Source organism: Amphiura filiformis, chromosome 5 (genome assembly GCF_039555335.1).
Source record: "Amphiura filiformis chromosome 5, Afil_fr2py, whole genome shotgun sequence".
Lineage (NCBI taxonomy): Eukaryota > Metazoa > Echinodermata > Ophiuroidea > Amphilepidida > Amphiuridae > Amphiura > Amphiura filiformis.
Genome location: NC_092632.1, coordinates 12,375,730 through 12,385,631, shown reverse-complemented (window position 1 = coordinate 12,385,631; position 9,902 = coordinate 12,375,730).

Genomic DNA, 9,902 nt, shown 5'->3' with positions numbered 1-9,902 from the left:
AGCACAATTAAAGTATACTCACTGACACTGGGAAAAAACTAAGTCCAAATAAAGTATAGTTAAAGGGACCATTGAAAGAAAATATGATTTGGTATCAAAATAAAGCCCATAAAATATAGAATCAATATCTAAAACAATTGAAGAACTAACTATTTTAGAAATAAAAATACAATGAAAACAACATACTCGATTTACCCCCTTCCGACGCTACATCGCTGCGTCATTTATCAAAACTAGAAAATTGGGCGCTTCCTGATGACGTCATTGTGGTTACGCGTTTTGTGTTGCGTTGACATTTTTTGCCGGGATAATTTGACAACAGCAATCGCGATCTAAATATATGCAATAATCATGGTAATACAACCACTTATAATTATTTAAAGGTCAAGTAAAAACAAAATTCCAGTTGATTGTCCACATGTTATCAAAAAGAGGAAGTGGAGGGCCTTTTTATTTATCATTTATTAGTTATTTTTTACAATGCAAATGGATCATTTAGGCCTATGTATTATTCCCGGACATTATTACTAGTTGTGTAATTTGTAGAGGAGGATGATTGATAGGATTGAGGCTCTTGTTATTTGATGGTTCTCTGAGAGAATGATTAAAACAAAGCCTCTCAATTGAAATGCTTATTGGACAGAAGCAAATCTAAACTAGTGACAATATTATTAACTTTTGAAACATTTAAAAAAGAAGTTTTCCTTATATGATAAAGAAAATAGCATTAAACATTTCAGACTCCCTCAATTGCAATGCCATGCGAAAGGAAGCGGGCGGAGACGATAAATTGTTTTTTTTTATCATCATCAAGCATATGTAGCTTCCTATTTTACTTATTCATAAATTCAACCCCCCGGTCAACATGACCAAGATCCCGATGACTTTATGTAGGCCCTACATGGCATCTATAAAACCATAAAACTAATTATGAGTAGGCCTATGCCTATAGGCCTATGATATAGTGACGATGTTGAGGGAATATCGCCAAGATTTGTCGCAACACATAAATTGCAGATGATGTGCGGTAGCGAGCACCTCCCATGGGTATTATTATTATAGGCCTATATATTTTTTCCAGAGGACCTACCTTGAAAAATATTCAAGAGATGATTATTTTTACCAAAACCTGACAATTGGTATAAAAAAGCTTTTTCTTCCATAAGTTAACTTTCAAAAGTGCTTATTTTCATACCCAAAACAATGCAAAATAGGCCTAGGTCCTTTTATTTTGCAAATTCATTCCCCTATAGGCCTACCATGTGTTATACGGAGACTTGCCAATATTCGAGCTGTTGGCACTGGGTCAGTAGCTGAACGGCAGATGAAGAAGTTGGTTCAGAAGAACATGACATGCAAGCTGTTCTTGAAATAAATTACGAGGAGCGCCTATAATAAACATGTATACATAGGCCTTCAAAAAGCCTATATGCTACAAACATCAATGGGAAATATTAGGCCTACACTTATTTTAATCCATGGATGGTTAGGACCGGGGTAGGCCTAGGCTATGCGAAATTGATGTCAGTCATTTCTAAAAACGAAATATCCAGCCAGGCACGCTGTATTTTACAAGATTTACCCAATCACCATAAACTTTGTAACTGTGGCCTACCTTTGATAAAACGCTCGGACACTTTGCACTTTCAAGTATCAGTGGGAGTTGAAATTGGATTAGGTCTATAAGCATTTCCATATAAACGTAAACTAAAGGCTGACAGTAAATATTGTTCATATGATTGTTTGGAGTGGCCTTTATATGTTCCTCTCGTGGTTCTTTATCTTCAAATTTGTTTCTCATTTTTCATAGGCTTTTAAAAATAAATAAAAATAAATTTCGGCTTTTATATAATAACGGCTTTTCCCAGATCTCGGAGGGTTCAAAGCGCTGTAATTTCGCTGCCATGGTACTGCCACAATCAGATCGCATCATCTAGGCTGGATGCTGCCGAACCTGTCGCATTTGGATTGTAACATCCACCAATTATCTTTTCAGCTCCCCCCATTTCATTGGGTGAAGGAAGTTTTTGATAACCAAACAACTAATCACCGATTTTTGAGAAGCAGGAGGAAACTGGAGATCCCGAAGAAAACCTGCGGGATCGAGATAAACCAAGTTCACATGAGTCTTTGGGCCGCGCGCCAGGGGCTTAAAGTTGAACCCGGGACCTCAGTAGTGGTGCAAGGCGAGGCAACAACCGCGCCAACTCGCTCTCCCGAGCCTGACTTTTGTTTTGAACCTGGTCCCATAAGTATGTCTCTGCACGGAGCGACCGTTTAGAAACAAGCAACACACTTGAATCACTCATAATTCAGCTTCCAAACTTGAGTCAGGATCGGCTCACGTTTTAGGCCAGGCAGTTAAGGCCGTATAAAATTAATGTTTTGGTTCTTGTCCCCTCCCTCCTCAATTTCTGGGATTTGTCAGATTTTTTAATTTTTTTTTATAGATTTTTCAATCATTTTAGACTTTGGAATGATTTATGAATTTTTCATACATAGGCCTATAAATAAGTTTATTAGAGAACAAGGACAACTTCCAAGTCTTTTTGTGGTAGGGCCTACTCTAGGGGGTTTATCCCTCAGAATCTCACATTTGAAAAAAAGTGCGTCATCGTTTCCTCGAGCACTGTTGGAAAAGACCGAAAACTGCAGACAATGCTGATTTTACACTGAAAAAAAAAGAAATTAAGTCGCATGTCATGGGCTAACCCGAAACATCATCTTTCCTATCCTCACCAGATATTTCAGAGGAAGTAAAGAGTTGCTATATCAGAATGCCTCAGTCTGATACTCTCTTGCAAACGCCGAGCAGCTAGCACTGACAGCTTTGACTTTGTCAATATGAAGGCCTAGGCCTAACTTACTTATGTTTCCCCGTTGTTGGCCAATTTTGTAGGCCTAGCTAGAATTTATATAGGCCTATCATAGAAGTCATTGTAGCTTTGTAATTTATATTATAATATCCTTTTCAATACACTTGTTAGGCCTAAAAGGCACATAAAAGTTCATTGCTGTAAACACGTTCAATGCGTTGGTTTAGACCAAGTCTGGACTATGCAGTGTTGCCATGCAGCGGAAAGGATAACCACTTTGACGTCACAGGGGTTGCCACGTGTCTCTGCATATATGAATTGGGCGGAACGACGCGACATTGGGCGCTTTGTCTTTATTTGCTGATTTGGGGGGTAAAACATATGTTATTAGCTTTATTTTGATACTAAATATGTTTTTCTTTCAATGGTCCCTTTAAAGCACAAAAATTTCCCATATTTATCAAAATATTCATAAAGTATAATTAAAGTCATATAAGGCCCTTCGCACTTGATTATTAGTTTCCTGTTTAAGATTTTGAAAAAGGGACGAGGTGACTTTTAATTATTAATTATCTTTTATTTTCTTTATTTGGTTTGAACTATTACAAGCACCTATCGACTCGTTTTGACAAGGACGTGCATTTAATTATTTCACAACAATATTTGATTTTATAAATAAGTGAAGGTGGAGTTGTACTCTTTGTTCATTCATCATTATTGTTGATATTATTAAAGTCAGAAAATGTCAAGTAGAAGTAGTTGAAAGTTATTTTAAAGGAGAAAATTGGAAATAAAAATAAAATAACTAATTATTTTGAGATTTTCAATTTTGGACGCGGGCGGTAAACAGGAAACTAATAATCAAGTGCGAAGGGCCTAAAGCACATTTAAAGTACCTTTAAAGTACACAGTTTTTCCAGGATATGAAAAATAAGCACATTTAAAGTACACTTTATATGTACTAATTAACAGAAAGTACAGTTAAAGTATCCATAAAGTACAGATAAAGTACATTTCTAATGTGCTTTATTTGGTCCAGGGTTTGTTATGTGTGTGAGACAAACTCTCGCGGTAGATTGCAATCATGCTTTTCTTGAATGCATTTGAGAAGTCCGCCATATTTATGGTATGATACCTCATATGCGCAACTTCTATTAGTCTTTTCGAGATATGGCGTACACAATAGGAGGGCAGTCTTCAATATGGGTAAAACCTGACATATTCAAAAGACTTGAGGGTTCATACCACTAAATCCGTGTGTGAAGTGGTTTCCGGTAAAAGTTTATCACGACTATAGTCCCAACTTTGCATAAAAAATGTGCAAAATCGGTACAATATTAACAATTTTAGTGTTGCAAATTGTGTTTTGCTAGAACTTGTGAATGTGATCTCTACTATTAATTTGAACAGAAAACGCGAAAATTTGAGTGATGTTTACGATGATGAGCGCATGAACACACGAGGTCAAAACGCGGTTAGCAGTCAGACGTAAACACGGGAAAATCGGGTCTTTTTTATATAGCGCTATTTTTCTCAAAAAGTAGACCTAAAATATGGTGTCATTTTCAGATATGTTATGCAGAATTTTGTTTTGATTAAAATGATATCAAATATATATTTCAAAGTAAGACGTAACTCGACTTATAGCCTAAAACGTGACCCCTGTTTTGCACGTAAAGTCTATGGAAAGCTATTTGGTGGCATGTACCCTTGACCCATTTCGTGCAGCGCCATCCTATTGTGTCCGCCATATCTCTAAAAGGCTAATTGACAGCCTAATCACCCCACTTTATCCCATAAAAAATGTTTGCATCAGGTGAAGTATCATTTATTTGTTCTATGTTCTAATGGAAGTTTAGGCCTACAGTTTGATCAGCTCGTAATTGGTGGGCCTTATAACATCACAGATTAATATAAATACATTTGTATTGACCAGAAGCATCGCAAATCTTTAATTCGCACAATATAGAGCAGACAGGTTAACTATTAACTATATCACTATTAGCATGGGTTTACTTTTCAGCGTAGTGGTAAAAGCCTAACAATTCCTGCCGATTACGAGCTGGTCAAACTCGAGAACAGTTGGTTATGGAGCATGGTATGAAAACATGTTAGTTGTATGTATGGTGCACCACAGTGGAAGTCATGTACTGTTCTATGGACCACTTTGATACACGTCATATTAATTTTGTGTATAGGCCCTATGGAGTAAACTTAACCAGAACAGTATATAACAATTGAAATGGCAGAGTGCACACATGTTGGTTCTAAGTGGCAGAGGGACAGGTCTGTAGTTTCAATTCCTACCACCCAATTTATTTAATTATCATGCAAGTTACCCTGTGGTACCTTATGGAGGGCAGAATTTAATTTAAATGACATATTCCATAGGGTCTATAGATTCCAAACCTCTGGAGCAATGTATAACTCTAATTTTATAGAGAATGGGTTATTCCAGCTGAGATTTTGGAAATATCTTCAACAGGGGGAGTATGTTTTTCAAATGTAATTGGTCAGAGTTAATCTTTCTGAAACCCAAACTCATCCTGTATTATGGCTTTACCTATATCTTCCACAACTGGAATGAGTATTTCCAATGGAAGTTACCCAATTGTCTATTCTAATCAAAACTTATACTCCCTCTGTGGAAGACTTCAGCTAAATCTTCCAAAGGGGTAGTGTGGATTTTAAATGGAATAGCCCAATGTTTGGTTGATAAGGCTCAATGTGAGATACATGTACATTTCATGCCTTGAACAGTGTAGATCCTAACTCGCATACTTTATATCTGACACAATCTGGTCCACGGAGGTCAAAGGCAGCAAATTTGAAATTGACAAAGGCAAAATATGAAGTAAAAACAATAAAATAAGTAAGAAAATAGACATCGCAAAACTTTGAAAGTTTGGAAGTGAACCAAGTATGCTAAACCTTAGCTTACTGTTTGAAAGTAATAGTTATAGTAACTCAATTTTCAAAAATGCCACCTTTGGCTTCCATGGACCAGATTGTGTCATGGCATGTATTTTGTGAACAATGTCTGTGAAATGGAAATATGTATGTATCTTGACCATTCATGAAAGTTCATCTGTGTTGGTATAAATCATGATTTTGATTTAAACTTTTGATCCAAACACAAGGAATTAATTCCTACCTCGGAATTTTCAGATGGTACTCCATCTTTCATCAGCGAGAGAGTGACTGTATCAGGTCTTTTTGACCTTTGACCTGATAACAGACTCGTAGACTCCTGAGAGTTTGAACCGGCCCCCGTCTTTGTTGAGAGATGGTTGGTTGGCTTTGATGTGAACTGCTTCCTTGACTCAACGTTGGAACCACCTGCTGTCCCTATCGAGTATGTGAACTTTATCCAAGTCCACAAAATGTCCAGGAGACTCGATGTGAATGTGGTTAGAGACCTCTGATGCTGTACTGCTGGGCCTCCTATGTTATCAGGTCAAAGGTCAAAAAGATCACGACCTGATACAGTCACTCTCTCGCTGATGAAAGATGGAGTACCATCTGAAAATTCCGAGGTAGGAATTAATTAGAGAATAACGATAGGAATTTTTTTATTTTGCCTATCCTCTACCGTGTGATAGGCGACAGGCAGGTCCAATATTTTGAGTAGTGGATGCGGCGCAGCCGTATCCACTACGATAAAAATATTGGACCTGCCTGTCGCTCATCATAGGTAGATGATAGGCAAAATAAAAATTCCTATCGTTTATTCTCATTCTTAGTCAGTTAAATATTATTTTAATAACTGTAAACAATTTTTTAAAGCAAAAACTAAGTTACCGTCATAAAAACTCCCTCATTATAAAATGAACGAAACTTGTTTACAACTTTACGTATTCTGTTGCGCGTACTGCTAAGCTGCGTCGCAGTATTCCGCACTAATCTACGCATCCAGCGCGATACATACGCCGCACCTCTACACGCGTGTTACGGATTATCAAGACGCATGATGACGTGGGGTCGTCTCACGGCCTGATAGACGGCACCCAAAATCATGCGATTGTCCAATCAGAAATGTGTCTATGAACTAGACCACTCCCACTGACTAAGAATTCCTTGTGTTTGGATCAAAAGTCAGTATCTTGATCATGTTACAGTACTTTGTATTTCAGAACAATAAATGTGATTTGGATATCATCCATACAACGAATTCTAAAATTAAACAATGTGGTTCTATATTTCTATCCTATTGAATAACAAGCTTGCAATACAGTAGTAAATAAAGACAGACACAGACAATGAATGCCAGTATATTCTGTTTATTTCTAAATAAATTTACATGTCAATGCAAAATAAAACTCATTCATTTGCCTTTTGACGAGTATAGATAACTTATCTTGACAACCAATCTTACAATAATACAACTGGTATTTCAAGACACAAAGGCTTAGTCAAATCAATGAAGTTTTATTGGCACTTAAGGCAAAAACTATCAAGTTTTGAGAGTTTCATTAGAATAAAACCTCCCCGTAAGTATTATAGTAAGAAACTTGACATGGGTATGTTCTTGCAAACGGTATGTATACGGTGGTGGTTAAATATATAGTACAACACAACACAGCAAAACTATATCACACAAGATCATTTCTCTCAAAATATGGAGTTGGTATGCATCCATAGCAAGTGTCTAACACACACTCTTTAATTGACACTATGCAACTTATCTTTGTAAATACTATGAATTTGTATTAAATCAACATTGGGCTATTCTAATTGAAACCACAAACCCCTTATGGAAGGCAGAACACAGAGGTAGTGTAGATTTCAAATGGAATCACCTATTCAGAAAACCCCATTTGAAATTCACACTCCCTGTGTGGGAGATTAAGGTCATGTCTTCCATAGGGGTGGGCGGATTTCAACTGGAATAGCTCAGTTTCAGTATGGGCTCATGGTAAATTGAGCTTTGAATGAGTTTCAAATGTGACAGATATATAAAATTCAAGGTCCCAATTGGCAGCTCTCCAGTACATATCTCACTAGGGAACGACTATGCTTCCAATGGTCCATTAGCTGCTGTCCATGATTGCCTGTGATATGCATGTATGTTTTCATGAATGGCGCATGCATTAAGCTGAATTTATATTTGATCGCCGCACGATTGCGATGCACGGCTTGTGGAAAGCGATGGGCAATCACCAAATTTTGAGATGCATAGCTTGTCGCTTTTGCATTTATACTAATCACTGCGATAGTGATTGCAGACGACAATTTAAAATATTTTAATAAATGCCACAAAATACACAAGTGGATATTCATACGTAGTGGTAGATAAAATGAATAAAGACTTACAAAATACATCTATTGCTTTGAATTAATTCATCACCGAAAGTTAACAATCGAGAAAGAAAAATTAATCGGTTGATGCATTCACATGTCAAGCAATATTGCTCAAAAGTTTTCTTCAACTCGCGAAAGTGACATGATTTTTGCCTCAGTAATTGGTATAGATCGATTGGCTTGACGCTCTTAAACCGGAAGTAAACACTGAACATGCTTGAGAATTATTTTTCTGCAAAAGCGATCAAGTATAAATTCAACTTTATGCATATAACAGGCAGCTAGTGGGCACTCTCTTGCTTGTGTTGAGAGTACCCAGCGTAGACACAGAAGTGGGTGTCCAACTGGCCAATTCAATGGGATAACAAGTGTCACAATCATTAAAACAGACCAGTAATCTGAAGTGTCACAAATGTCCCTCATTAACAGGGTGTGCATCAATCAGAGCAAGAGACTGATGTTCTCTGGATGCTAGTTAACACAACTTTCTGCTGTTGGGCCATGAAATGAAATTTGCTCATGACAATAAACCTGATAATTTTGACTCCAATTTTGTCAATTTGTTCCAATTCCAGCATAAAATCTGTTATACACTTAAGGGATCTAAAATGAGCGTTTATTGCGTTTCGACAGTATTTTTGTGGGACATGAGAGCACCTCAGACCTATCGATTGCATTCTGAATCTGAAGCATGTCTTTCTGATATCAAATAATTTTCATTTTTGAAAATCACAATATAATACAAATTTTATGACAAATTATAAAAATTGATATTTTTCAAATTTTTGATATATAACAGTCCTAAAGTAAATTATATAAATCTAATGATATATTCTTAAAGTGTATGTAGTAGGGAGGAAAAGCCGACGGTCAATTGAAAATTTTGACCCTTCATATTGAAGATATGGATTTTTTCCCAAAAAGACAAAATTTTATTTGGTGTTTTGGGAAAAAAAATCCATATCTTCAATACGAAAGGTCAAAATTTTCAATTGATCGTCGGCTTTTCATTCCACCTATATACACTTTAAGTATAAATCATCAGATTTATAAAGTTTACTTCAAGTACTGTTAAATATCAAAAATATCAATTTTAATGATTTGCCATAAAATGTGTATTAAATTGCTAATTTCAAAAATCAAAATTATTTGATATCAGAATAACATTCTTCGTATTCAGAATGCAATTCGATATGTCTGATGTGCTCTAATGTCCCAAAATAAATACTGTCCAAACGTTCATACCCCACCCCTTAATCTAAACACAATTGTGGGGTGCATCATCATGTGATGACCTTGAGTCCTTGACCCCCATTCAAATCATCTGAAAATGTATATAAAGAGCTAGTAATAAATTGATTGCCTTCTTGGCTAATTTCTGTCAAAATACTACTTTGAACCAACTTTTCTCACTTCTTAAATATAGTGTGATAAAAATATTCTCTCTGTGCTCTCTATTTTATATTAATATAAGATATGCCAGAATTTGAAGTCCAAGATGATTATAAAATATAATATTTTGCAATGCAAGTAAAAGAGTCAGTGTCATTCATCACATGGATACTTTGTGTATGTTACAGACTACATTAAATGATTGATTTCTATTTTACCAACTTGAGATCAGACCACTTTGGTAATCAGCAAACTCTTGAGTTGAAAAATGTGTCACCACATGGCTAATGCTAACGTTCCACTATAAAGCAGGTTCGAATTCATTAAAGGGATTCCAAGAATTATCGAATGAATAGGTCTATTATTACCAATGTTTTGGTGACACACATAGTA